This window comes from Ostrinia nubilalis, chromosome 8 (genome assembly GCF_963855985.1).
Source record: "Ostrinia nubilalis chromosome 8, ilOstNubi1.1, whole genome shotgun sequence".
In the NCBI taxonomy this organism is placed as follows: Eukaryota; Metazoa; Arthropoda; class Insecta; order Lepidoptera; family Crambidae; genus Ostrinia; species Ostrinia nubilalis.
The window spans coordinates 4225817-4249433 of NC_087095.1; the positions used below are offsets into that span (position 1 = coordinate 4225817).

At 37.1% G+C, this 23617-nt stretch overlaps 1 protein-coding gene and 1 long non-coding RNA gene across 3 annotated transcripts in view; both read left to right on the top strand.

Moving 5' to 3' along the window:
* The first annotated feature begins 2623 nt into the window (after positions 1-2623).
* On the top strand, positions 2624-5442 carry LOC135074115 (uncharacterized). The gene is made up of 2 exons (XR_010257749.1): positions 2624-2710; positions 3532-5442. It is a non-coding gene; the product is annotated as an uncharacterized LOC135074115 (long non-coding RNA).
* A 10693-nt stretch (positions 5443-16135) lies between these two features.
* Positions 16136-23617, top strand: part of LOC135073749 (uncharacterized) — a 54025-nt gene continuing 46543 nt past the window's right edge. The window contains exon 1 of one of the 2 annotated variants that reach the window (XM_063967915.1): positions 16136-16370. The gene's annotated coding sequence lies outside the window, so the exon portion shown is untranslated. Of the gene's footprint in view, positions 16371-16448; positions 16532-23617 lie in introns of those variants that run through there. The other variant, XM_063967917.1, reaches the window with a different exon arrangement.

Consider the following 23617-nt stretch of genomic DNA (forward strand, 5'->3'; position numbering starts at 1 on the left):
TGCTTCTAGCGATATAGGCCAAAAATCGGAATAACCGTATTTAGTTGAGGGCGAAAAATAGTGTTCATTAAGTTTATGTTCATATTTAGGTTTTCTGTTAGCCGATGTAGAGTCGGCAGCTGAGTGAACCCAATTTGAACATAATCTTACTAAAAATCGCTTAGTATTATGGATGTGCCAATTTTATAAATAAAAAATGGCGATTGTGTTTGCGTCAGTTACTTTGTAACTATGATGTTGGAAGGTATTTTTCGTCACCAACTCGCAAATTTAGACACAGCTCCTTTGATATCCAAAGGAGTTCCATTCTTGCCTTCAATAATTCTCAGAAAATCAAGCACCTGATAAAATAACAGAGGCATGTGTCACAAAAGTATGCCAAAGTTAGAATAAACAATGTCTGGCCTTTTGTAAAAATGTTATTTATTATCGCGGTCATGATTTTTTGTATTATACAGTTTACTTGCGTGTAACAATTTTGTTTATTTTTCTATTTATTTTTTTAGGTTAAGCTATTAGTCGACAACATCAAATACTGTACTAAGAAAGTATTTTGATTGCAAATCGAATTATTGTTAGTACATATCCACATAAAATGTTATAGCCCTTGGAATTGTGTTATTTCTCTGTTATTTAACCTAATTTATCTTTAAAATGTTAAAGCTAAAATTATGGTGTTGTAACAACAAGTATTACACTAGCAGATATACATTATTCTATACACATGAGGCTTGGCTTACAATAAGGATATTTTAAGTAAAAATAACACTATTTTTGTAAGATGTATTCTGTGTGTATTTTCAGAAGCATGTTTAGAATAAAGATTATGTTTTGTTTGTCGTAGTTTTACTTGCTTTACCTAACCCTAAGCGAACTGAGTGTTTTGCGTGCTCACAAGAATTAAAAGTACATTTTTAACAGCGTTAGCAATGTAACAATTTTTGTTGGAGTGTGTCAATGATCCTGCTAAAGATGTTTATCACTCTAAAATCAGCACACTACCCATAATTTGATTAAAAAATATGTTTAATCAGTGTTTGTTTAAAATTTTAAGTTATTCAAAATTTTTAAAAACCTATAGTGCTTGTATTAGAGTGGTGTCGTTATACTTTCTTCGGGCGTCGACTTCCGTGCCAGGTAAGAACTAATATTGTTTGTATTGTTCATTGTGCCAGTTCATTAACTCGGTAACTGAGTAGTTGCTCAACACCTGTTTTACATATAACTACATTATGTGATTGTTATTGCTTTAATAAAACATTGAAATGTAGAGCAGACTTTTTGGATACATTGTTTACGAAGCACCCGTCTGGGTTACAGAATACAGGCATTAATTTCAACTGAAATTATTTATTACTCTTTTAATTGTTACTGTTTTTACCTTTTATAGTTACACTCGATGTAGTAATATTACAACAAACACAAACTGTACTTCGACGTAATCACGAAACTGTACATTTTTTCATAGTAGACAATACATTATTTACATATTTATTTTTCATAATTCCTCTGAATCGAATCAATATTTGGACTAGTCAGTAATTGTAAAGTTATGAACCAAGGAATGTAAATGTTTTATCACTTACACTTATATTACAAACATAAAATGCCACAGCGTGAATCTTGGTGTATTGTCTGAACAATTTACCTGTTTATAGCGAGGTCTCTGCTGCTTCCCCGGACTCAGTACGGTGGGGGCCCGCGGGGGCAGCGGGCGGGGGGAGGAGGCGCTGCTGCTGGAGCGCCAGGGCCGCGCCTCGCAGCAGACGCGCTCGTCCAGCCTGCCGCCGCCGCCCTCGGCGCTGCCTCGTCCGCCCAGGAAGCCGTCCGCTAGGAACACCAGATACGAACGCATGGAACACAGAGACGCACGAAAGGTAGGCTCATCCAGATTCGTTCGTTCGTTTCAGCCGAAAGACGTCCACTGCTGGACAAAGGCCTCCCTCAAGGATTTCCACAAAGGCCGGTCCTGCGCCGCTCGCATCCAGGCACCTCCCGCGACCTTCACCAGATCGTCGGTCCACCTAGTGAGAGGCCTGCCCACGCTACGTCTTCCGGCTCGTGGTCACTACTCGAGAACTTTCCTGCCCCAGCGGCCATCAGTTCTTACGAGCTATGTGCCCCGCCCACTGCCACTGTCAGTCACTTTGGTACGTTCAATACGAGCGCATGGAACACAGAGACGCACGAAAGGTAGGCTCATCCAGATTAGGGAAGCAAATCTAGCGTCTTGAATGACTCTGCCTGTCTGGGTGGAGTAGCCCCACAGATTCGTGTAATAAGGCTTTGCTAGTAAACACTCGTCCAGCCTGCCGCCGCCGCCCTCGGCGTTGCCCCGCCCGCCCAGGAAGCCGTCTGCTAGGAACACCAGATACGAGCGCATGGAACACAGAGACGCATGAAAGGTAGGCTCATCCAGATTATCGACAGCTTCAGGCTGCGACTGCATAGCAAACTACGAGTACATTATTCTACCTACTTACATACACGGAACCTTTTGAGCAGTTGTGACTGCTTAGAGAATCAAATCTAGTGTCTTGAATGACTCTGCCTGCCTGGGTGGAGTGCCCCACAGATTCGTGTAATAAGGCTTGGTAGTAAATGCTCGTCCAGCCTGCCGCCGCCGCCCTCGGCGCTGCCTCGCCCGCCCAGGAAGCCGTCCGCTAGGAACACCAGATACGAGCGCATGGAACACAGAGACGCACGAAAGGTAGGCTCATCCAGATTATCGACAACTTCAGGCTGCGACTGCATAGCAAACTACGAGTACATTATTCTACTTACATACACGGAACCTTTTGAGCAGTTGTGACTGCTTAGAGAATCAAATCTAGTGTCTTGAATGGTTCTGCCTGCTCGGGTGGAGTGCCCCACAGATTCGTGTAATAAGGCTTGGTAGTAAACGCTCGTCGCCCGTAGAATTTCAGGCTTGCCAGAGCCTCTGGGCAACTTTATGTCTGAGTTGTATTAAAAAGTTCAGTTTCATTATAATTTTCATTTTCTCTCGCAAAGAATTTTGGTACGAAATTTAATAGCTTTTATTTAAGCTAAATGTGCGTGTAACGTCTCTTATCTTACCTAATTATTATTTTATTTCGAAAAAAAATTTGGCACGAAAGTTGAAAGCTTATTTATTTATGCATAACGTGAATAACGTCTCTCTCTATCTTACCGTAGTTCGTGGTAGCTTTTGTTCTCTTTAACAAGAAAAAACAAACCTTTTGTCGGCAAGAATTGGAAGTTAATTACATCGCTCTGTTGGATTTTAACCTTACAAGTCAATTCCAACTTTTTATTGAGGTAAAACCATCAGGAAGTTAGTGCATTATGAATTATTCAATAGCATTTATTGAAACAATAATTGCATTTATTTTTTACTATATTTTTTGTTGTTTGTTTCATTATTACGATATTTTATACAGTCGCTATTGAATGATCGAAGATAGATTAATAAAACGTTAATTGATATTACGATTGCCTTTAATTATATTTTGGACATCGACGGAATCGATCTTCCTATTCTTGTTACAGGATTCCGATGGATCTGGGTCCATAGCGTCGAGCGCCTCCCGTAGCTCGCCGCTACCCTACGACACAGTGAGGAAACTGCCCTCGGTCCCGACTTCAGCGTCCCTTCCCGCGGCGGAATCCCGGGAGTCCCTCGTGCGGCCCCGGGACTCCAGCCTCCCTTCGCCCTCCAAGCTGGCGGTCTATGCCGCTGCTAGAAGGCGGTCGGCGGAATCTGCGAAGGACAACAAAAGAGGACATCACTACAGAATTCAGTTCTAAGCTTGTTGATTTAGCCAATGACAGATAAATTAACACACCCCCAGGTAAAAAGTAGTCTTCAAGTTTTTTCTAGAAAACTGTTTTCTTATGTGCAGTCCTTAGAAGCCAATAAAGTTTTTTTGAAGAAGTAACACTGATTCCCCCAGTGGTCAAAATTTTAAGAAGAAAAAGAAACTGGAAGCTCAATCCCCATGGCTAAGATAAATGGTGCCGAATATGTAAGTAAAACGACAAGTTGCGCTTTTCAGACTAAAGACAGCTTGGCTCGTGTTGGACGAGTTAAACGAGTTAGCCGCCTGTGGCCGGGCTACTTTTACTGCCTATCCGTTTAAAGAGCAGGTTCAGAGTGGAACACTTGCAAACTTCTTGACGAACAATGTATTGTGAGTAGATAAAATAACTTGACTTACATGTATATTCCAAGATACGGGGTAACTGCCCCTTTATTACTAAATTTTTCAGGAGCTATAATTTAGCTGTATTTATATCAAACAAATTAATTAAGTAGCACACAAAAGTGTCCACATTTAAGAAGGAAGCTGATAAAATAGTCAATGGTTATAGAACAATAGTAAGATGATGTGTTTTGACCAATCTTCATGCAACCTCGTTATGAATATTACGAGTAGAATATCCTAGAAAGTAAAGTAATACCACAAAATAGAAAAGTAGTGATACGTTTTGGGTATAAGTAAAAGTAAAATTAAATATTAACGTGTTTTTGCGTGTTTGTATAAAAATTACATCTATTTACTTTGTTAACAACAGGTCCTGCTAAAATTGGTTTTAATTCAGTTAGCAATGAACTGGTTTGGGTAGCATTTGAATTTGTAATGAGGATTTAAACACTTCTGGCCTGGTTAAAATTAGTCTAGTCATTAATACGTCCATAAAAACCTCGGATGTAAATCGGTTGTACTTAATTAATTAAAACTACTTTAAACTTACAAAATAGTAATTATTTAGATAAGTATGTAGAGGATATTTTGTTCAACAACCAAATAACAAAGTATATTTTATTATAACGCATTTAAATTGTCAAAATAGCTCAAATAATAATTAAGTTTACAACTATGGTATTATCAAATAAGACTTATGATGAGTTCGAAGATCGTTGCATCTATTTCGAAATGAAATTGTTTGTACTACGGTGATGGCTCTAACACCTTGACTTGTCTATATTCGCACTGTGTATATTCCCATAGTAAGTAAAGCTATGTAAATTAATTAAATATATTTCAGAGAAAATTAAAAAATACTTCAGAAAAAATATAATTTAAAATTGCTAAAGGAAAGAAGAACCACAAAATATCTTGTGTTAAACTGTCTGTTTCTGAAAATATGTAAGTTATATGATTTTTTATACAAATTTTAAACACATTGTGCGTCTATAGATAACGTCCTGACTGACAAGATATCTGTAAAATACTGAGCTCATTTTAATCATGTAGAGTTAATCATGCTGACTCTACATTTATCATACATAATTTATCAATTTGGTTGTTGTGAACTTCATTGTGTGGATTACATGTAATGTAATTATAATTTCATGTTTTTTCAAATTAGTTTGTTTCTCGTCCCACCTTTTTATGACAGAATGTGTGGTTTTATAACAAAATTTGTGTATTGCAAATAAATGAGACAATTGTGTTACGTAGTGTTTATTATTTTTAACAAATTTAATAAATTACGAATGCGAAAACGATAGATGTTATTTTTTTAATTTCTCAAAAAGGATACAGACGTGTGCACGAATGTCAGGTTTACGGCGTGCAAGGCAGCCTTGTAAGGCAACTCTCTCAAGAGAATGTGTCACGTTTTACCAACAATAAACTTTTGTTAAAAACATCAAACAATTTATTTAAAATCAAGAATGTAGTAGTTGAATAAACTGATCCGTTGCTATTCATAGTGGCCCCTCCGTTTTTGATTGAGCTGTAGTAGGGAGTTCATTCTGTGTATTCTTATGGTAATGATCTACAGCCTTGATCCTGACATTGCGCCTGCACGGCCTCGATCGCTCGCGCAAGGCAACGTGTCGTGGCAATATTTGCACAATTACTTATTTACGGCTAGAATAAACTGTATTAAAGAAACGTGCAATACATTGTTTCTAAAAATAAATAAAACGTAACGCTTGTTATGAATATACTACCTTTTGTTTAAGGCTGAGTTGCACCACCTAACTTTGACCGTAACTATAACGATAACCGGTGCTTTTTGTATGGAGTTTGACAGATTTCTGACGTTTGTCAAAAATAAAGTAAGATGGTGCAACCCAGCCTTTGTTGCGAAGTTAACAAGTTTCAAATCTTATTGGTTTCTGATTAGGGGTTTTCAATGAAATTGCTGAATAGATTTGGGTGGAACTTTTAAAGAGACTCAAAGCAGTCAAAAAAAGTAAACAATAGCTTCCGCAAATCTTACTTATCTCAAAACATTACGTACCTAGTGCTTAGGAATAATCTAATTAAAAATACTTATGATGTGAATAAGTTCAAGAATTTGAAGATTTTGGCAGTAGGTACTCCGTTAGTTGGTTACCATCCATTACATTTAATTTTAATCGGCTGAATCGGCAAAAAAGGATCGAAAATATTTGAACACCATGATAAAGATAAAATTCACCGGAATTTGGTCACATGTTATCAACGAATCTGGCGCATGTGTGGTCTTGCCCCGGGTTTATTTGTGTTCTGATATTTGGTCTGTCAAAATATTATTATCCGATAAAATGTTGTCGTAAATATTTACTTAAAATATTTAGTTTATTCTGTAAAACTGTATCGCCAGGGAGAAGCCTTTTCTTTGGTTTTTTGAACGCTTTCAGACTCGGTTAATCAAATTACGCAATAATCAAAGTAAAGTTAATATTAAATGGAATAGTAATAGTAAATCTAAGGATTGACCCGTATTTTAAAGAAATATGCATTTAGAAATACACAGCAGTAGAGCAGGCAAGGTAACATTTTCAACGTGTACCGTTAGCCTTATATTAAAAGTATGGTTTTACCAGTAATCAAGTGGACTGAACGTGTAATGGTAATTACAGACGATTCGAAAACACAAACAAGCTAAAACGTTCATAATTTCCGCGATACGAGAAAGAAAATAACGTCGGTACCTAATTACAGAGCTCTACCTATAGCGGCGAATGCTTCGCGCGCTCGACTTGGTGCCATAACACACTTTTTTCGAACACAAAGTTCGAATGCCGCTATTAAATTAACATTGTCGAATTACCTTTTAATAATTCGGTCTTTTAACTCAAAATTGCTGAAAATTCCCGGACCTTATCGTTTTATTATGTGGTGTGTAACTAGGTATGCGGTAAAGGCAAGAAACTGAAGCAGTTTGAGAGTGATTTTCAAACCATCAAATGGGTGGAAATCTGGATACAATCAGTTCTTAGGGGGTTAGTCTTGGAGACAAAATGACAACAAGAACAAAAACTAAATCTTCATCCAATCTGTGTAATTTTTTGAGAAATAAATTCAACAATATTTTTAAAAGTTTAGCTATTCTCACACATTCGCATGTTCAATGGCCTCTCCAAGTGTGTCGACACTGGCGACCTACGATTACTTCGGAACCGGCCAAGACCGGTTTTACGATTCGCAAATGACAGCATCGAATGCTTACTTCGTATGTACTTAGCTGAATAAACGCGTGATCATGACTGACTTTCAATAATTTTCCGCTGAAATAAACTCGTAATCCGTCAAAAACATGCAGCTAAGTTTATTAAAGTTTAACTAAAATACAAGATAGAGAAAGCAAGTATAACATCCGTTTTAAGCATCCAAAAATTCTGAAGAAAAGATGAACAGGTCTAAAAAGCTCAATATTTCAGCTATAAAAAACTTGATGGTAAGAACGCATAATTCTTTGAAGACATTAGTACCAACCTACAATTTAAGTTCTGTAGATGGCGCTCGCTATCGTACGCTTCGCTGTTCGTTCATTTCGATCGATGCTCGTGCAATTATTTGGTCAAGGGTCTCAACTTCGTTGAAACTTGAAAGTGCAGCATGACACTGACACCGAATAAAACCTTAATTGGGCAGAAGATGTTTCTAAAATGGGCTACTGTCATAACTCGCAGACCGCACAGATATAACGGCACGCAGACCAGTTTCTCTGACCAACTTTCACTCGCTGATGACGTGCTAATTCTCATGTGCACACTTAACTCTGCTGCAAGTGTTGCAACCTTCTAGCTACAAACTAAATAGACACGATTTTGCCATTCTTGTAAATCTACTCACAAATTCGTTATGGATCATTTATAACTTTTAGAAAGAATCTGAAGAGCGCCAAATGTTGTAACCGTCTTGAACTCTATCCTTTTACTTATGTGCTAAAAATTCCGTAAACGGAGAATTTGTCGGAAACTTAATCTAGATTTTAGTGGGAGATGATGATGTGTGGTTTCTAAGTTACCTAACTGCCAACTATGATTATTATAATTTAACTAAGGTAAAATTACAGTAGGTTCCAACATTGGTACCTTCTTCCCTTGCATTGTAAATTTTGAAAACTGGAACTGGAAAACTGGAAAGTCAATCATTGCAAAATAAAACGAGCAATTAGTTTGTAGTCTAAAATTATAACTAACAAGTATCTTCCTACGTTTAATTTTGCGTTCGAACTACGCGGTCACGATTAATTTCCTGTAATAAAGTCGATTTAATTGCAAAAGATGCATCCAGAGGAAATTATCTTACAGATTTCTCCATGGTAGGAGACAAACGAGTTGGGATATAAAATTAAATGCTCTCTGTATTTTTGAACTGTTTAAGAGTGGTTTTACTAGGCTCTATTTGTTTACATTTGCTAGCCACTTACCTCCAGTTATTCCCAGTTAATAAGGTCGGTGTTGTATAACGCGTCCGACAACTAGTGTGGTGATCGATTCCTCTTGACCCACATGCGGTGGGTCAAAGCCATGTCGCGGCGTCTCGGCGGCAGAATAACAATGATCATCTCGCACGCTTGGGCCTTTTCAATATGCCCTTTAAATAGCCCTATTATGTTTTTCCCTATTTATATTAATTACAGAGGATGGCAGTAGGATTAAAAGCCCTGTAAATCATTGTTGTCGTCACATTTTATCTAAAGGTGGACATACAACCGCATCGCTACAAATAATCTTATTTCTTCGAGAAGCTGAAAAATACATAATAACAGATTCAATCTTCTTTGACCTTAATACTATTTTCAATGATGCAGGGTGTTGTCAATCATAAAATGATATTTCATTCAATTTATACCTACTTAACTTTACCTACTTAATAAAGAGATAAACTGCGAAGTAAATTAAAATTGACCTCTAGATAAAGACTACGCAATCTACTATGAAATACGTAGGTAAGTGATATTATTTAATTTGTGAATAATAAGAATACAGGCTTTTTTCTTGGAACTCGCACAGATAGCGCAAAAGTTCGTAACCTACTTTAGGAACAGCGACTCTACCTGAAAAAAACTGAAAATTCTCTTTAATAATATCAAAAGCAAATAATCGTTTAACTGATTAACGATACCACCACCACCTCTGTAACATTATGGATGCAATAAAGAATTGAGAATTTAATTAACTAAAATTAACACCTTCCAGTCGCTATACCTGATTGACAATGTTTAATCTCTTCCGATATGCTACGAAACTACGAATTGCTACGAGCCTACGATCTGCTGAATTTGGATTATATAGCATAAATCACAACTAAGGATTTAAATGACATCACATTAGAAAATGGAACTCCGGATTGATCCGTATGTGCTACGTATGACTGCAAAATAATTAAGTAAGTACTCGTAGTGGTTCGAACTCAGGCAAGACAAATCTTCGCAGATTTCTTAGTTTCTTTGGAAACATTGGACTACGCACGTTCAATACTTATTCAATGTGACTTTATTTACTCAAGCGTGTGGAAATCTGCCAGTCTAGACGGGATTCTGTACGAAAATTATGTAGAGACGCTGCTCTCGCCTCACCACTGAAGCCGAAGTAATACGGTCGTAGAAGGACTTAAATGTACCTACCTTGTTTAGTTACTGTGTTACATAAGTTGTAAGAGTTAAGTGATTAGGTGGTTAAAGGGTGTCGTGACAATTGAGAAGTAATATACCGACATAACCGATTAATTAGTTAAATTCGCAAATCAGCTCGATACTTCTGGAAAGAGTAGTGACAGGGAAAATTGAAAGGGACCGATGCCCGTTTTCACCATCAATCCCTAATTTTTAAGTGACCCCTATTAAAACAAAATGCCTGTTATGTGTTACCATATGGGTCACTTAAAAATTAGGGATTGATAGTGAAAACGGGCATGAGACTTATAGAAATGGGCTGTCGAAGTATTGAAGAGGAGACTATCCTGAACACCGCAGCAGGATGAAGAAGTAACGAAACAGAGTGTAGATCTGGCCTAAACGGAAGTAAACAGTCGTAGATCAACGATAAGTAAGAGCGGGCAGACGCGGTGCCTCGCGCAGCTAACCCAATTCCGCGGTATCGGCTTTCACAACGCGTTGCATCACGCGGCACAACGGTACAATGGCGCTGGTACGCGTACGAACTTGAGCGGCGCGCGCGCATATCAATGTTGCCGAGAAAAGTTACTTTCGGTGGAGCTGCCACGGATTCAGTGAAAAATAGAAAACAATAGAGCCCAATTTAGGTATACATAATTCTACATTTAAATTGCGCGGTGAAAATTCATTCATAAAAATGAACTTCATACCTTACGCTACGCTGTTGTAAATGTTGTATTGTAATATATACAGTAGTTAATCATAATACCTACATGTTAAATATTATATTAATAACTACTTCTACTATTTTACGAAGTTTGTACTTGTTTGTTTAAATAAGCTTTTTGATTACCTAATCATGAGAAACCAACTCGTGACGAACTACTTCAAGTTAAGTAATAAGGGTTTATAAATCCAATTACAGACTTAATTGTTTTAATTAAGATTAATGAATCTTGGGGTATGGACGGACAATAAACAGTTATGCGCTAAATGTCGAATTTAAGGGATAAAAGCTCGACTCGTAAAATAGAGTTAAGAAAACTCAATGTGCGTAATATAAGTCGAAACTCGAACTACATTTCATTGGAAATTGGATGAATCATTAAGGGGCTGATCCCATCTTTTGCCTGGGGGTGCTTAGGCGTAAACAGAAATTGTAATTTCTTAAAATCTCAGACAGATTTAAGTCGATATAACCTATTGACCTTTTTGTGTATGGGTGTATTGAGTTCTAGAACATCAGTGGGCGGCAATTTTAATACCTTCAAGGGTCTTCGTTCATAATAGATATTTATAAGGACTTTTATTACTTAGAAAAATCAAATTTATGAGATCAAAGCTTTGGAAATATATAATTTAGGTATGCCGTGGTTTAGATTTTCGTGTCACCTGCTATGTATGTATAAGTAGAGACGTAGAGACTTTTACAAGTGGTCATCATTACACTTGTTCCTTCTGAATTTTCTGCAGTCATGACAAGCATATCTCCTAGACAAGACATTAGATAAATTTCAGTTGACTTACGACCAGGTTGATGCATGGTACTTTTATTCAGGACACTTAATATTATATTTATAATAGGTCATGTACTCATGATGTCCATGAGAGTGGAGATTATGGCAAACCCCCCCATTAAAGTGTAGAAGGCTCACGTCCAGCAGTGGACTGTAAAGTGTAAAGGGCTGATGATGATGATGGCATGGTGCCAAAATAAATTATGATCAAGCATGGTGTACAAAATCCCCCGGTTTCGGAATTGAGACTTAATTCAAAATCATTTCAGCAAAAGTACCTCGACTTCATGAGTTAAAAATAGGAGTCCTGAGGTGAATAGCTTAGACTTTCTAAGAAAACTACCCGCAGAAGCCTTATCTACTAACAATACTGAAGTAAATGAAACTTTAATGTAGGTAATTTCTTTAGTACCTACGTTAATAAATGCTCTACTTTAGCAATTGCAAGAAAGTAAGTAGGTACTTAAGTTGTTTTTATTCGTTCAAGTACGTCAGAAAAACTTATTTTTATGTAGAAATATCAATGACCTATTAGTTCAATGACATTCGTTAAACCTTTGACTTTCCGATTAGTTTGTCTCTTTCTTTTGAGGTGTTTTTTGGTAACGTGGTGTGGCTTTATACAGCTACTTTAATTCCTATATGTGTGCGTTATTTATTTTCTACAATAATGGCCCATGTTTTGTACCGATGGAAGATATAATTTAGATTTATGCAAATAGAACAACACTTTCTTTTGTACGTTTATATTTTTGTGTAAAATAGCATGTAGTATTTAAAATACTTGTAGTATGTTAAGATTGAAAGAAATATGACGCGTACTATATACGTACGACCTTGTCGTATAATTACTCAAGTTTCATGCCAATACAATGGTAAAATCGACAGTCAACGAAGATCGCTCCTAATAAGGCCACAGAGGCACTGTTAAATGGAGTTATAGCAGTTAGTATTTGCCTTCTTTGTTTCTCTTGCTACCTTTGAACTTAGTGATCTAATACAGTGTGATTTAAGAGTTAAGACTATTCTGGAGTTTCACTAGTCGTGAATTTTAATCATGAAAAGAAAACTATGAAAAACTTTCAGATTCCATATTACGTCCTTCTTCCGAATCTTTTCCTTTCACGCATATTGCTTTTGTTCCTCCTAACTCAATTTTATACCTAAAATGTATTAAAGTCCATATAATGAAAGTAAGTATTTATTAACCTGTAAATGTAGAGTGCTCTCACTCTATCAAACCCAATGGATAAGGAGCGGGAATAATCAATCAAACCGTATGTAGGCTACCTACTTAGTAGTAGGTAATCATAGAATGCTAAGGTCTTATTTATTCAGCTCAGAAAGTGCCAATACGAGGATAATATTATCAGCAATGGCCATTTCGTTGTTAGTATAGCTTTTTGTTTTAAACACAAAATTGTTTTACGGAGACTTGATGACGTTTCATCATCGAAAGATTTAAAATTAACTAGATACCTACTTAGGTATTTCATACATCTTGCAAATTGCATGTTTTATCTATCTCTACAGAATGTTATCAGTGTTGCATAAAGAATTATTGTTATGAGTTGATAATATATTACTCGTATGTATTGTAACATGTATGTATTTAGGTGTTATATTCACCAGTCACGTGTTCTACCATGCTGTACTAGCTATTTTGTTGTGGTAATACCTCACAGGTGATAGTGAGGATAGTATTACATTGTATGACGTAATCTACACATTCTGTCAATGTAGCGCATTAATGACAGGTGAGTGTAGAGTAACATTCCATTTTACAAGTGTAATTACTAATAATTAAGTACCTATACTAATATAACCTACGTGTGGTTTTGCATCGACAGAAAACTTCTAGCAATGGCACAGAACAAGTAGGTGCCAGGCGATGGTGAACTGTCATTAATTTTTGCGTGCGAGCGTGGAAGTTGTGTGATGTAAAAATGTAGAGCACTCGAATACATAAAATATTAATAAATTTTAAATCAATTTACCTTATGTATGTAGGTATTTACCTATTCATTACTCATTTATTTTGCTCGTGTTCATTCATTATTATTACGTGATTTCAGTTACAATTTTATTTAAGAATTATCTTCGGAAAAGTTACGTAACAGCTACAAGTAGGTACCTCCCCTAGATGAGAGTTTAGTTACTTTTTATTATGTAATTTTACCCAGACAAATTAAAAAAACCGGAATATTTAAAGTTCAAAGAATACCAAAAATAACTAACTTTAACATAGGTAAGTTAAGATAAATAAATTCTGTGGTAGGGGGTTGAACAAAGTGTTCCAACTCTTTACCAGAAATTATCGACAATGATGCAAAAATACGCAGAAAACGGCAACAAAAACACGATCTGTTAAATTGCATCGAATGTCAACACGGCACTTCGGAAAATGACATGGAAACACGGAACAAAAACGGCGAGTTCCCACGTGCGCGAGCGACCGCGAACAATCGCTCGGAAAGTTGTGCGAACCGCGCGATCTCGCGAAGAAAGTCCGGCGATCTTTGACGAGTAAGGGTTGGCTTGCATCTGACAGCAGAAGAAAACTTTCCCATTCTTATACTTCAAGTGTATGTATATGCGTTAGAGTTATAGGTATATTTTTGGCGAATTTGACATAGCTAGCTAGCATTCTCAAAGACTTGGGCAGATAGTTAGCCTGCTGTTTACCATGCGGAAACGTTTTGCAGTAGGTAAGTACATGCATTGGTATCGTAGGTAGAGTACCTATCAAGTGTCTGTGGGCAGGTTACTGAGTCATAAAAGAATGAATGGAGTTTCATAGAATAATATTATTTATTTCAAGAAGAATCTTAGTTCAATTAAGATCTTAGACCTCTTTACCTAAGTTGCATAAATTACCTACATAAGACTTATGATTCCCTACAAAATACATGCCACTATGTTGATTTGGGATAAGATTAGATCAGAGAGATACAGGAGAAGGTAATAATAAATTAAAAACTTCTTTACATATGTATGTTACTTTATCAGTTTTCCATCAACCTTTACGCTACAAGAACTCTCTAGATAGAGACAATGCTATAATAAACTCGTTAAGGTGTCCCGCTCTAATGTGCGGGAATAAAATAGCGTAGCAAGCAAATATCCCTATGCGGAACGCGAATCAACCGTGAACCGCGAAAAAAACGCGCGGAGAAATTTCCTTCGTGCGTTCATGTTTTTGTTGCGTGCGAGTGCCTTGCCTTCGTAACGGAGCCTTTTTTGCTCATCGATCGATATTAGTGAGCGCATGAATTCAATTGCTTTTAGATTTCTTGTTACGAGGCTTGCTCCATCCTTTAATATTGTAATTAGATTGCTGGTATGGAAGCAAACGTCCAGCGTGGTAGAGCCGTGTTTGCTATACTTTCTTTGTCACATTGCGAATCAAATCCTAGCTAAGAAATCAAGTTTTCAGTAACTTAGTAGGTATTTAATTTGCCAATTCGACGCCATCATCATCATCATCATTTAAGCCATAGAACGTCCACTGCTGAACATAGGCCTCCCCTAATGATTTCCACAATGGCAACCGGCCATTGTGGAAATCATTAGGGGAGGCCTATGTCATCATTAGGTGCCGACGAATTCGACGCCCTACTTATTTTTAATTTAGCTTTTCGGATTGAAATTTATTTTCTGTAAAAAAATTAAAGCAATGGCCCAGTATGCTGCCCTGTGGTACACCAGACAAATGTATATTACGACTGTACTAATTCGCTTATTGACTTAAATCTCTTCTCACAGTTAGCTTTTTCCTTAAATAAAGCGAGTACCTACATACAAACACATTAAATTATACCTACTTTCATGATAAAATTTTATATATTTCTGAATGTAGAGTCATTTTATTCGATTTATTAAACAGTAGGTACGTTGCCTATTCGTAAACTCGGCATATTATAGTCCATATTATCTCATTGGTTGGTTGATTAATATTTAATTAAATAAATGAATGTAAAAGTAATAACTTTGCATGTTATATTAGTTTCATTTACTAAACGATATCCTTGGACACAAGTAGGGTAAAGACCCCCTTTGTGGGCACTGTAATTTGTTTTTGACCTGTTAAGGTTGATTTACTATAAAAAATTCTGTAAAATGAAAATTATTTCATAAATAGTTAAAACTGGAGATTAATATTGGGTATACATAATTTTTGAAATTTTTCTTGTTGGAGAAAGATAAAGAACCTTTTGTTGGCTATGATGGCATGGAAAAATCTGTCCAATATTTTTTGTGTGAAGGAGGCCAACATTTATACTTCCTCGCAAACTTTTGCCTATGTTATTATAATATAAGAAGAGTAGGGTAGGTAGAATTTTTTTTGTAACTAAATATTTTCATTTTAAAAGATCTTCATTACAGAAAAGTAACCTGAGTGAGATAATGTGGGTAAAGCAAACTAGTTTCGATTACTACGTTTGTTATTTTTATGTAGAGTCCCTTGCGTAGCAGGTAGCCATGCACCGCCCGGCCGACGAGGGTGGACAGCCCTTAACTGCACGTGCAGAGTGCACCCTGCGATGTGAACTGTGAGTGATCACGAGAATAACTTCGCAGCTATTCGAGTGATACTCATACCCAAGCTCATACCGTAGCGTGATAGCGGGATTAGCGGGTGTTCTCGGTCACACTCGGATCCACTCGGCTGTCTTCGCGCCCCTACTCTATCGCTGTTACGAGAGTGCGAGAGCGAAAGAACGAGACCTCGTTCGTCCCCCTCTACTCTGCCGGGCCAGACTGTACGAACTCGACCAGTCTACCTCGAGCATTCGTAGGTGTACCCGCTGTCGATTGTCGGCGCGATTTCATCCGTCTTTTAATTCGTGTGTTCCTCGAAATTAACTTGTTATATCTCAAATATTTATACAAAAACAGTACTTTTATACCTTCAGTTCTGGACGTGACTGAAGCCAGTGAGTGTCAGATTGGTGATAGTGAAGTTGGGCTGGTCGCGCTACGTCGTCGTGCCTGAGTTGGCGTCGTCCCTCCGATTCTCGCGAGGTAAATGCCGAGACTCCTACGACGAGAGCGATCGCATACGTGGACAGAAACCGGATTGCGGTGTAGTGCTTATAATGCAATCTATTTTCTAATAACTGTGGAAACTAATTCGATTTGTCGACAAGAAGCGTCGTGCTAAGCGGAGTTGGAAAGAATTGCAAGTAGGTACCGTTAGCTGACGTCGCAGTCAGTGCTTGCTCGTGCTCGCAGAATTACTTTTTGAAACGCACAATTCTTTAACGTTAGTAAAGTTTTAACTTTTAGTTTTCCAACGAGCGCACTTGAATTGAAACTCATCGAAAATTACGGAAATCTCGACGCGCGTTAGCGAGTTTCATTGCCACAATCTTGATAAAAGCGGTTACGTATGCGGAAATAGAGACGCGCAACTTTATTGTTCCTCAATCACCGAGTGCCGGCCATCTGGCCTTTGTTTAAAAACTTTCAATGGCTCATTTTGTTCCATGTGACTTGCATATCGGAGTCGCTGCAGCAAAAGAGAGTTTTACTGATTCCTTGATTGCTGATCCTCCAATTAGGAATAATTGAATATTTAATTATGGGATGTTGATTAAAAACGCTCCAGCTTGTCTACGAGCGTACAAGGGCGTGGCAAGTGGCCAAGTGCTCCAAGGCTCACTGGGACCGCTTTTTCAATCGTGCTGCATGTGCCACTTGACAAATTTCGACATCGCCAGCGCTTGGGTCATATATTCAAACAGTTCTTTCCACTCTTCTTGTGGTCGGGACTTCGTGCTCAATCTGTTCAACATTACGGCGCAGGAACTGAAAAAGCTTCCAGATGGCATGACTTCACGATTTATGACTTCAAATAATATTCGAGAAGCGTCTAGTTGCGTGATTTTCAAAGTTGAAACTAGTTGTGGCTCAAACACCGATTCCAATTCGAAAAAAATAAGGTAGTGGGTGTAAATTTTCAGTTTTTTACATGTAGTGCATGCAGTTCGGCATTAGTATAATAGTTAAGTTTTAATTTAACTAAATATGGTGTTTTGCAAAAATGTAGAGCTGTGACCACAATTTTACAAAGCGAAGGTCCGTTATTTCAACGAAATTTTCCGTCGAAGAAGTTACAAAGAAAACATACATTCAGAGACTCTACATTCTCGTAATTAAATGAACCGAATGCTATCGCTCATGCTTTCTCAATATTGAATCTATAATTAGCCGTGCGATGGTGCCGCGCGGGGGCGACAACTAGGTCGCGATATTATTCGCGCTACCTGAGGACGTGCGCCGGAGATGCCTAGCTTCAATGCCAATTGGACGAAGGACTTGATAAACAGACATTGAACTGTTTTTGATGCTACCAAGTCAAAAAAACGATAAAACTTTTGATTCCGCTCATTTCAAAGCGACCCCGGACTGCGAAGGCATCTTCGAAGATGCACTCTTTGTAGCTTTCGAAGAATTCAAAATAAACAGGTCAAATACCCAGAATAGCATGAATCGTAAACGTGATTCACTGCATTCGCATTATTATTAAAATGCAGACGATAAACATCGAATTTACTGACTGATGTTGAACTCCGTGTAAAAAGAAATTTGTCGGCGATAATATGATTATGTTCAAAGTAGCAGTAGGAAAATCAGCAGGTGTAGAGCAAGCAATTAGCGGGGTCTGTTGAGTTCGCGCGGGGCCCTTCCACCGTGACGAAGGAAGGACGTAGACGTAGGCAGTGAACGACCGAAATATGGCGTGAAAGATAATTTCCCCGCAGTTGGGCGATGTCGTCAGCTGATAGCCGGGGTCAACGGCCGCGACTTTGTCTCGATGCCCGCGGCCCGCGGCTCGCTCACTTATCGTCCTATACGTTGCTAGGTCGAAGGGTTATCGCTATATTTTTCCAGATTAGATGTACGATTCATCTCGTACCTACATCGGTAAAAAATCTTTAATCCGCTTCTAAAAGTACCTACACTGCCATTCCAAAAAAATACATTCTAAATTATGAATCAAATCTTCAGTTCCAGGAAAAAATAAAATGAGAGAGATTTAAACCCAAGTGATTATCATGGCAATTTAATAAAACATAACAGTAAACAACAAAATTGAGTTGACGTAATTACTAATTATTATGAATAATAATAAAGAGTCCTGTAATGAGTGTAATAAAGACGAATGTTTTCCGGCAAAACATTAAGTGGAGGTATAATCATCCTCTCAAGTAAGAGTGCTTTGCTCAGGTAATGCCTATTAAGTTAATGATGTTTTATTTATTTACACTCGAAAGATATTGATTGATACGATTTTCTAGAAAAAAATACGACGATCATTGATCACTTAAATGATAATTTGCGAAATTGCTGCTTACTTTAGTGTGTGAGTGAGTGTTACTTAATTCTTTCAATATTTGTGTAAAACATGTTCTATACGTTCGTCGACAAACACTAACTCGAAGTGGAACCTCTTGCATGTGAAAAATAAACGACTGAACGTTTTTCCTAACCTCCTGCTCACGGACAGTAATTGACCAAGATTGGATGAGCGTCCGCGATTTATAATGCAAGGCGGGAATTGTCCGCCGCTTGATTTATGTCGGCTAATTCGCAACTCGTGGGCATCAGCGGCGTATCTCGTGAATAGCTGTATTGTACAAACCGGCCATTATGCCGAAATATTAAACTCTTACTTTATTTATTGATTATGTTAAAGTCACCTTGTAATCGACGAATAAGAATAGGCAACTTCTAAATGCTCGTGTAAATTATATTTCCATAAAAATTTGAAAATACATTCATAAAAGCTAAAGATATAAAATCTTTTATTTAACATTTTTGTCGCAAAATAGCGCCTATTACAACTAGGTACATCATAATTTAAGATGGCCGAAGTTTTATACGTTCACCTTAGTCGATATTTCAGACCGAACTTTCGTAGTTTCGGAAATTCAGATCAATGTCAGTAAGCGAAATTCCAATCCATTCTTACTTCATCAAAAGTTTTACCCACAAAGAAGTTTAAATCTAAAAATAAATTGCACGCATAAGTTATATTGAGAGCACGATAGTGAACAATAAGTATGACGTATTGTGAATGATAAGATATAAAATATAACGTTTTATTAACAATAATTTAAGAAGATACTACATAGAAAAACGATGCTGTAATCATCGGGCGCTACATAAAGATAAAAATGACTTGACTGATTCACAATAATACTATAAAATAAATAAATAAATTATAAAAGAGTTGCGGAATTTTTTGTAAGCAGCAAGTACTCACTAATTCGAGCTTGATAGACAAAGAGCGTTTCCCTTCGAAAAGTAAAGTTGTTGTATGTTACGTTCATTGATATCGTAAATGACATTATATTAAAGAAAATTGTGTTATGATACTTTGATGAGATACTGTAGGCTCACTTTGTACCGAGGAAAATGACATTATAAGGTACTGTAGTGTAGACAGCAGACCCTTCGAGGTAAAGCAATTAGTCTCGGGACTAAACGATGTTTGCGCTTTCCATTAGTGCGGGACTGATTGACTCTATAATGTACTATATTTTTTGCAACTTGTACATTATATCACCAAAATTGCTTTATCAAATCAATTTACTCTGAAAATCTAAATTGTCAACCCTAAATGATATATCATGGACAAATTAAAACAACTCTTATATGTTTTGATGAATATCAATGAGACTAAAATTGTTGAGTAATTTAGTACATGATATTAAAATAAAAGCTCTCATTAGGTTGGATGTAATGACTAGTGTACAAAATGCACTGAAATTGGAAAAACGAATGGAAAATAGATGAGGCGGAGTAGATGGTCGATATCTATTCCATCTATTCCTAGCGAATCATGAATAATTTGTATAAGAAATGTGACTTTACAATGCACGTTGTGATTTATTATTGACGCACATGCGCCGGTCAGCTAATGTATCAAAGAGTATTGTAATTTATTTGAAGTGTATAAAAACACGCCTTGAATTTATTGACTCTACATTATAATAATAACTGTACTACATATTTCTTTTTTGACCTCAACCTTTTATTTATTGTTAGCAGTCTGACACAGTATACTGTAAACGAGCAATTTTAAAGAGAAATCGTTAGTTGGGCATGACATAACGTTACTTATATATGAGATAATACACGCGGAAGAGCAGTTACAATAGCGTGTAAGCACAGTAGATAAATCAAACAGTACGGAAGCTTCATACAAACGCTCGAAATCAGACTCACGCACACAGACGCACGCTTTACACGAGCTCTAAGCGAACCTCGCAGTCCATCCGTCGCGAGTGTCGCGCGCGTTGTGGTTTTAATAATAATTTTATTGCATGCACTGTCTGCTGTATTTTTAAAAAACATGCCACGAGTGTATTGCGTAGTATACGGCTGCTTGAACTCGGCATCTTCAAAACCAGAACTTTCATTTTTTAAACTTCGTAATAATTAGGAATTGTAAAAATGATTAAATATTACTTTTTAAATAAAGTGCTTACATCTGATTTTGTAAAAGTTCTTTTTAAATTACGTAATTACGCTTTTTAACAATTTATGTGTTCTATTTGATAAAGTAATTTGCTCCGCGCGCTTTTGTACTAAGTGATGAAATGTATTTAAAATGAGGCAATAGCTATGTGAAAGTAAGTATCCGGTATTTTATTTATGAGAATCTACCGGCCTCTAATAGTACTTAATCAATTTATTCGATTATGTATTCGATCATTATAGAACCTAATTAACGTTTTATTTTTTTGTTAACTACTTAGTCAATTAATTTATTCCATTAGGTATTTGATAATTAAAAAACCTAAATAAACGTTTTAATAAATAAGTAAGTCAGAACCTTATTAATATTATAAAGATTAAGAGTGCCAACCCTAACACTCAGTTGAAGTGTAGGTATTTAACTCGCCGAAAGGGCTAAGTTTCCGTACTGCTTTAGCTCATATATCTACTGTGGTGTAAGTGCGTTGATTGCGCTACATCGCAGCATGCAACTCCGGATGTGCGGGCGCAGTTTGGAACAGCGGCTCTTTCGCGATCAGGGTCAACGGTATTTCGCTATATCATCTGATTTTTCTTATCCCAACTAATATTATAAATGCGAAAGTAACTCTGTCTGTCTGTCTGTCTGTCTGTCTGTCTGTCTGTCTGTCTGTCTGTCTGTTACGCTTTCCCGCTTAAACCTCGCAACCGATTTTGATGAAATTTGGCATAGAGATAGTTTGAGTCCCGGGAAAGAACATAGGATAGTTTTTATCCCGGTTTTTGAAACAGGGACGCGCGCGATAAAGTTTTTCTGTGACAGACAAAATTCCACGCGGGCGAAGCCGCGGGCGGAAAGCTAGTAAGAGTATATTTCATTGAAATCTGAAAAGATCCTTGCATTTACCATGCCTTGTTTTGTATAAGTTAGCAAACTTAGCAATATAAAGCCAAATACTGACACAAATACATTGCTTAAATAAGGCATAAATAAATTATCTCCCGTTATTGGGTGGTAGAGTTATTTCCAGAGGTCTGATTTCTTAGAACTCCAAATTACTGCTCTACATTTATATTTTACGAGTACTATTAACAATATCAACTCGTTATTATTAGGTCATGAATGTAGCGTCTGAGATTGATTGTAATGACAGTAGCAATTAATTAGGAAGTTTCTATTTCCTAGTATATGCATGTAAAGGCTGCACCGTGAGAAACTGTTGTGGTTATATGGAAGACTTCTATTCAGATTCTTGTGGGAAATTATATAATCGAAGTTGCGCAAATTATGCAATCAGACTTGATCTCGCGCCGCAGGTGGGCGAGGAGAATGTCATACATTCACTGCGTACAACTTGAAGTTAACTTAAAATATAGAAAGTGTGCTCAAGTTCTTCGTAAAATTAGTTTTTAAATTATGAATATATATTTTCATAGACTTTGTAGCAGATGTTGCTCATAGCAACCGAGATATTGTGAACTAATTTCGGAATAATTATAATCTTACTGAGCAGGTGTACTAGATTATAAAAATAAGAACAAAATAAAATGGCTTTCCGTCCCGTCCTGTCTCTACTTTCAATTAAATGTGGATAGTCAGTTACCATACACACATGCAGAAATTTCCATAAATTAATTAATTGATTGGGGCGGTTTACCTTATTCGATTTAATCGGGATGATGAATCGTTATTTCATAATTATTTCAGTATGGCCATCGAGAAGATGGTCTTTTCCCGCTACGTTTGTCCCCAGATTCACTACTGGTCAATTAAATATAATTTTCTCAGTGTCCGCCAGTTACAACGGGTTGTGCAAAGATTAGCGTCGTCCGCGCCGCCATCGGTACCGGCACTTTCACCGGCCGCGGCGGCCATGTTGTCGTGCGGTGCGCAAACGCCGCACATTGAAGAATTAGCACGCCTATTGTTATGCCGCTTTCTGACGTCACCGACAAGAGCTGTCCTATAACGGCTTTGTTTTTACCAAATGTTTTTGTAAAACTCATCAATGTAGTTGAAAATGAAGACCCAAATACATACATTCTATAACATTATTGGCGTTAGGACGGTAAAGTAAGAAAATATTTTAAAAATTATGAATATCTGAAAAGTCAGAAAACAACGGAAAAGAAACTATCCAATAAAACAGTCAGTAAAATTAGCACGCAAGAGTAAAGAGATTGCTCTCGAACAGTGATCCTAATTGCTGAACCAGGAAAATTCCCTCAGGGCCTCTTTAATCGCTATTAAGGCCACGAAAATGGCAAGAATCGTTCGTTATTGGTGCAAGATAACTTGACCTATTTTTTCACGAAAATGCAAGTGTGTAAAGTTAATTACAAATTAACTGAACGTGCAACAAGTTTTACAATTAAGTTGCGTTCCACGTTCCAACTAGACGTACGGCTGAGAGCGACTGCAGACAGCAAGGCCGATGGCGACATAGATTTCTTTGCGTTCGTGCTATTCTCATGCAGTTAGCATCTATTGTCTGGTCCAAGGACGCGAGATTTTTACAGTTTTGTAATTGTTTTACTAATTGAAATACTTTATGCTTATAACTCAGTCCAGCACCTTTAATCCTTGACAGCGGAATAGTTTATGAAGTCTTTGAATGTCACGTTCAAGCACGATCATTTTTGGCAATTAGGAAAATCTCCAGTTTCCAATTTTATTGATGTTAGTTTCGCTCAATCGTTGCGAAATAGAAACATGAAGTGTGTGCTGTTTTGTGTCATATTACTGTACACTGATCAATCTTCCCTTGTATCTCCGATGAAGT